The following is a 6,659-nucleotide window of genomic DNA, read 5'->3' on the forward strand; positions in this document are numbered from 1 at the left end:
TTAAAGAAATAGAAGGTGGGTTGCAAAACTTTTCAATCACCCCTCGTACAATATTTCAGAACTTGAAGACAATGATGAGGGCAGAAGGGACATAAAAGTAATATGAAAGTAACAGATATAAATAAGGTAAATTATTGTGATAAAAAGACATGGCCAGTGCTGCACATCACAAAGGCAACATTTAAATTTAATTTTGCCACTTATGAGTTCTGTAAAGCTGATTTTGCAATATATATGGACTGATTAGATTAATATTTTTACTGTGACCTTTTTTCACATGATTTTATCAAAACTGACAATTTGTTCATTGGAATAAAATAGTTAAAGGCGACATTGTATCACATAAAAATATGTCTGCATAGTTGCTTAACATTAAATGTCAAATTGTAAACAAGGAAATTCTAAATTTGGAGAATCTGTTGTTGTTTTTCTCCATTTAGCTCAGTTGAGAGAGATGGAGTTTGAAGCAATTTATACAGTACAACCTGGCCAGAGTAGCTCACTCTGAAGCAAAAACCTCTCAATAACAACATCATAAGAATTTCCCTAAGCTGAAATATATCAAATTTACCTCTCCAGAACAACAACCTCAACATAACTAAAAATAGTTGTATATCCCACAGGGTGTTGCTCTACAGAGGTTGCACTGTACTTATAATATCTATTGTTAATGCTTTAAGAAAAACAACACTTTCAACAAGGGGAAAAGTGAACATCTATTACTCATAAGGTGAAGTTTTGGCTGTTCTCAAGTTCATTGTTTTTGCATGTTATATAAAAACACTTAAGGAAGTTTATCATTATTACATCATAAACTAATCAAAGGTTGTAGGTTGTTGTTGGAGCTTTTAGGTGAGATCATAGGTGAACATCATCAGATTTATCTTTTTATTGTTTTCACTATTCTACTGAATATGTACATTGAATGTTATAAAATATGCAATCTTTTCAGACAGTCCTATTATATAACTTGTCATTTAGTGAATCTAAGTATATGTAAAATCAAAATAAAGCAACAAGCCAAGTAGGAACACAATCTTGCTGCTTAAGACAGGTGATTCTCCTTAGACAAGTTGAAATTAGACAAAATGTCAATTTGTAGAGTTACCTGACTTGCTGCTTGATAATATATTTCTAAGAATATCTGCAAATGTCAAAAATGATGTTATAATCGTTTTACAAACTGCTATGTTTATTCTCTTTATGTAATAAGGTTTTACTTTGTATTTCCAGAAGTGCTACAAGTGTGTTGTCATGTGAAAAGGACTTTACCCCAACTGTGCTGCATGATGTATATTCAAGAGTGAGACAGCCATGCACCATCTGTAAACTGAGACGGACCCACACATGAAATATGTTGACTTTTCTATGTATTATCATCTGTACAGAATGTGTTTATGACAAGACTGTATACATATATTGTTAAATCATTTTTTATTTCCATTATGGTATGCATGCATGTAAGAAGAAAGCATTAATTAAACAATTGCATTCATAGAAATGTTAAAATGTGATCAATCTAATTTAAAGAATAACCTTTAATTGGACTTTCTAAGTTTCATATTATTTTTGGTGGAGATTGACCCAGTCATTCAGCAACTTATACTGTCTGTGAGTCATTTCTTGTATGTTATAGTTTTCTTAATAATGCATAAAATTTCAAAATAATGATTAGATGAACTCATTCATCACTTGTACATTAATGTTAAAGCAGTTCAACATTTTACCATAACTTAATAAATATTCTATTAACCAGATTTTTCACATATTTTCATATAAACATTTGTATAATACAGTCTAATCTAATCTAGAAATGATGTTCCAGAATTTTTTAATTATACTTTATTTTGTTTTGATGTCTCAACATATAATTACTAACATCAACAAAACTTAGATATTTTACAATTTGGTTGGTATAAATGGTTGTTTTGTTGATATGTTTTATTTACTTCCATCCAGGGGAATAAGGAAATATACATTTTAAAATATCATTCCAGATAAGAACACTATATAATCAAGATAAAAGAAATAAGAAAAATTATGTTGGTGGAATTTTATTTTAAAAAATTGATATAAAATTGATATATAGTTTTTGTAGTATTTACTTCTTTAGATATGTTGGACTGAAATGGGAATAACAACATACTTTAAATTTTTGTAGTCATAAGTTAATATGAGAATTATTAACTTGAAATAGATTTTATCTCGCTGTTATGCCATCTGAGCTTTAATATTTTTCAACATTGTCATTGGCAACAAGGCTAAACATTATTTCTTATGTATACTTTGCATTCATGTGTGATAAATGATTTTATGGTATTCTTTGATATGATATATGCTTTTCATCTTACCATGGATTAAAAAAATATATATATTTATTTGTCTGAAAATTAAGGTAAAAATACTGACTGATTAAATTGCAATATAAGAAAGCTTATATGAGATAAAGGGAGGTAATTCCATAAAAAATATGTAGAATGTAGATGATAAATATAATGAAGGGAGGTAATAAAATATTGTGAAGTTAATAGTCTTCATTTCTTTGATGAACTAATTAATTGTTTTACATGTTGGTTTATTAACTACAAGTATGACCTAACATGTGTATTTGTCCTGTAGGAAAATAAAAAAGGTTGTTTGATGTCCTTGTACTGTTAAGTTGTTCCTGGATTTGTTTACATTCCATGCCTGAATGAACAGGTGAAACAGACTTTAATGAGAGTATCACGGGAAAATACCTAAGTTTATTTTTATATCAGCAAATTTGATGAGATAGTCATTCAGGAGTTGTCTATCCTGTTTCCAAAAATGTTATGGGGACTAAATTTTTTGGAGTAAATATCTCTTAATAAATGACACACAACATTTTAATGTTGTGTTTATATTATCTGATGCGCTTAGCAATATATATTTGGAGTCTTAATGCTAAAAAATCCGATTTTAATTTTTTAGTTACAGTGTCTACTTAGTGCATCAAAGTTGAGACAGGAGCAATACGAAATGATCAAGTTTATTTTTAACAGATCGGATCGAGCTTTTGATAAAATCCATGATAAACATTCCTAATGATGTAAACATACCCGCAGAAAATAACAATGAAAAGACCATACTATTTACTTCTGATTTGCCATCGTATTGGCTTATGCAAATGATGCATGTTACAAATTAGTATAAATTTGGAGACAAATTGAGGATTGCCGGACAACAACTGAAACGGACTAGATTGAAAAAGCCGGTCAGGGCTAAGGCCTTGCGCTGTGCACAGCCTGAGAAAGAATAAAGAATGTTTGGGGGCGGGGTGACAAAGCGGACTAAGCATGACAAGTTAAGAGTTCAGAAAGGCTAAAAGGCCTATTTATATTAGAACGACATTAAAACGATTTTTAGCTCTGTCAGTTAGAAATTGTACTAACGGGAAATAAACTAGATAGAAACTAACAGTGTACAGTGTATTAAGTATCCAGCGGATGTAGAAACGCTACGCTGCAAAATAGAGTATTTCTAGTCAAATACTCTTGTCTCACATTTGGTAACGTATTAATTCATATTGCTGCTTCTTTACAAGTCAGTGTTATTGCATTACATACAGCGTATTTATGCTCATCAGCCATTATAGATTTTCGAGGAACCAACAATACCGGTATTTAAGTTCGCACATTGAGTCGTCATAAAATGTTGTACACGTGCAAAACATGGCAGTTTCACATAGCCTCACAACGGGAGAAATACACAATACCTATGGTCGGAAAACAAACGAAGGCTTCCGTTCCGTGTACAATGTACATTATTATAGGCCTTTAATGCATGTTTGAAGAGAATCACTTTTACATTCATGATTGAAATTAGTTATACTGCCATATTTCGCAAGTATTTCGCAAAAATATTCTTTAAGATAACTTATCCGATTTTTTTATCAGTCAAGCCTATCATAATAGCACAATCGTGTTGTAGTCTGGTATGAAACGGGAATAATTACAATGGCTATTAGACCTATTTATGGTACCAAGCTGACTTGAACGATCAAAACTGATTAGTACGGCAATCCTCTCATACAAATAATTGCCGAGTAGTCCGCAAAGATAATTCATCCATACCCGATTTAATTACAGAAAAAAGCGTTACATTACATTGGTTCTAGGCTTTGACCATTAATTCCTCAATTAAGTGAACTAATTGAGTACCTGCCTTTAAGATAGTTCTGCAAGTTTGAAAAACCGGAAGTGATGGCGTAACGTCATTTATCCGGAAAACGTAGAATAAAGTCTGGATTCGTTGTAAGGAAATGAAATTCAAATAATGAATAAATCGAAACCTGTAAGCAAATTTGTTACAATGTCACTGTTGCTATATTTCTAAAGTCAAAAAATGATATTAAAACATATGACACGTTAAAAAAATCAAAATAATGTCTTAAAATTAACGTGAAATGTCCGGTTCCCTTTAATCATGGTCAGATATCTCAAAAATAAGCACACGGACCTATACATTTTATTTCATCAAATTATATACCATGAGTTTATTTACAACTGTGAAAAGTTTCATCAAAATCTACATTGCAAACAAAATTCTATTCGCGAAAATGTTATGAAAGTTATGATTTTCCCATAGACTCCCATTATGAAATATTGCGTGAGGTCCAAATTTTTCAAGTCAGCCTAGCAAAAACGCAAGCACACGACCCTATCCTTTTTATTTGCTGAATTTTGTAGGTATATTCTGAAGTTTTGAAAAATTGGAGTTTAATCAAATTCTACATTGTAGAAAATTTTTTGATCCAAACGTGCAGAACTACCTCAACACAAGTGGCGTACAATTATTATAGCTAATATAATAAATAGAATGAATACAAATGAAGTAAAGAAAATGATTTACGATGACAAACTTGAACATGACATGAAAATAAAAGGTTCAAAAGCTCGCGAGAACGATCCAGATGAGAACCAAGCTACCATCCTGATCTAACTGACTAAACTAAAATAAATAGCAACAAACATTCCCAGAACAAAAGCTTACAACTTTGTACGTATGGATGTGTACAGTGATATACAGAAAATGTAAAACATGACAACGAGTAAATAAAGTGGAATGATCAATGGCAAAGTAGTATCATCAGAAACACTGAGCACAACACAAGGCAAGCCATCCTCAAAGTTTTAACTTTTCTTTAAAGATATGTCGGAGAGACTATATCTAGGAAAATGGTTTAAAAAATGGGGGATGGGGAGGTGAGGGTCGAAGTACGGGTGAAACCAGAGGGCCATGCTGGCTCTATATCGCTCACCTGAGTACCGTTGCTCTTAATGATAAGATCAAGAGTTGACATAGATCACACAGGCATACACATTAAATATCACCAGGAAAAATATTTTCTTGTAACAGTCCTTTTTGACCTGTGGGTCATATACTAGTCAGGGCAAATCTCCATACCAAGTTTGAGGGTTTCTTACCCTGGAAGACTTGAATAACATTTAAAACCAATCTCATTAGATGCTGCTCAGCTATATTCATTTACATAAAAAGGGAGGTAATTTGTCATAAATTCAGTTAAAAGTTATCTGCCCTGATTGCCCGAGTCCATCTGATGGCATAAATGACATTTCAAATCACGGTTTCACTGGTTACTGTGATACACCCATTTTAATTTGAAACAAAGGGAGGCAATTTGACATAAAATCAGTCTATAGTTATCTACTCTGATTGTCTCATTCCAACTCATGACAATAATGAAATTTCAAATGAGTCCTATAAATATCAGGGGTGGTATAGTACGTCACCAACAGGTGCGCGCAACACTTCCCACACCTCGATTTGGTGAGTAAACTTGCGATTATTTCATTGGTAACGAATAGATTTGGAAATGACATATAGTCTACAGTACCCGCATGTGTCTCTAGTTTATCACTGACGTTTGCATTTTTCAAGAAAGTCTTACGTTTAAGGGAACATTCGGGCACAATGCACTTCATGGAAACACTTCCCCATTCACCGCACCATATTATATCGAATAAAAGGAGTTTTCATGCATTTCTAATAACTGAATGTCTTGACGGGTGTTCTTTTATGGCAAACTGAGGTCAGTGATACCTCAATTAATTATCGGAATCTATAGTTTCAAAGAAATCAGTAATATAAAATTTCGCCTTCCCGGTTCACCAGGTTAAACGATGCACTTCCTGGCATAGTGTTTGGCTTAATTATATGTAGCCTTTCAATTTATTTTGACGCAAGGTACTTCGGTTGCCATACCAGCAAAACTAACAATGAACGTTTATGTCAGTAAAAATAGTGCTTAATTTACCTTCAAGGGCTATATTATGACAGATTCACTCTTTCTTTTTCAGATCACAACAGAAACACCTGAGATATTCTGTTTATCAGAATCAAATTATGAAGCTAACACTTGGGGTTCAGCAGTATGATATCTGTAGACAGATGAACGTAAACTGCATATAATAATTCATGCATTTCTCGGGAATCAAATGACACGTCAAAAAATCAGAATTGTAGAAAGAACAATACCCGCTTGTTGTGGATGTTTGTGAAAAAGTCAGAAAGGAAGACCACAAAAGTAGTCGTTGTTTGAGGTTCACTCACTGGTAATATGTGCAGACAGCTCACTGTTACGTGTGACCACGAACTGCTTTTGTAGACGGAATTTA

General features: G+C 32.6%; 1 long non-coding RNA gene across 1 annotated transcript; it reads left to right on the forward strand.

Moving 5' to 3' along the window:
* Positions 1-351: 351 nt before the first annotated feature.
* On the forward strand, positions 352-2,528 carry LOC128557836 (uncharacterized). The gene is made up of 2 exons (XR_008371430.1): positions 352-730; positions 1,234-2,528. It is a non-coding gene; the product is annotated as an uncharacterized LOC128557836 (long non-coding RNA).
* The last annotated feature ends 4,131 nt before the right edge of the window (positions 2,529-6,659 follow it).

Source organism: Mercenaria mercenaria, chromosome 6 (genome assembly GCF_021730395.1).
Source record: "Mercenaria mercenaria strain notata chromosome 6, MADL_Memer_1, whole genome shotgun sequence".
In the NCBI taxonomy this organism is placed as follows: Eukaryota; Metazoa; Mollusca; class Bivalvia; order Venerida; family Veneridae; genus Mercenaria; species Mercenaria mercenaria.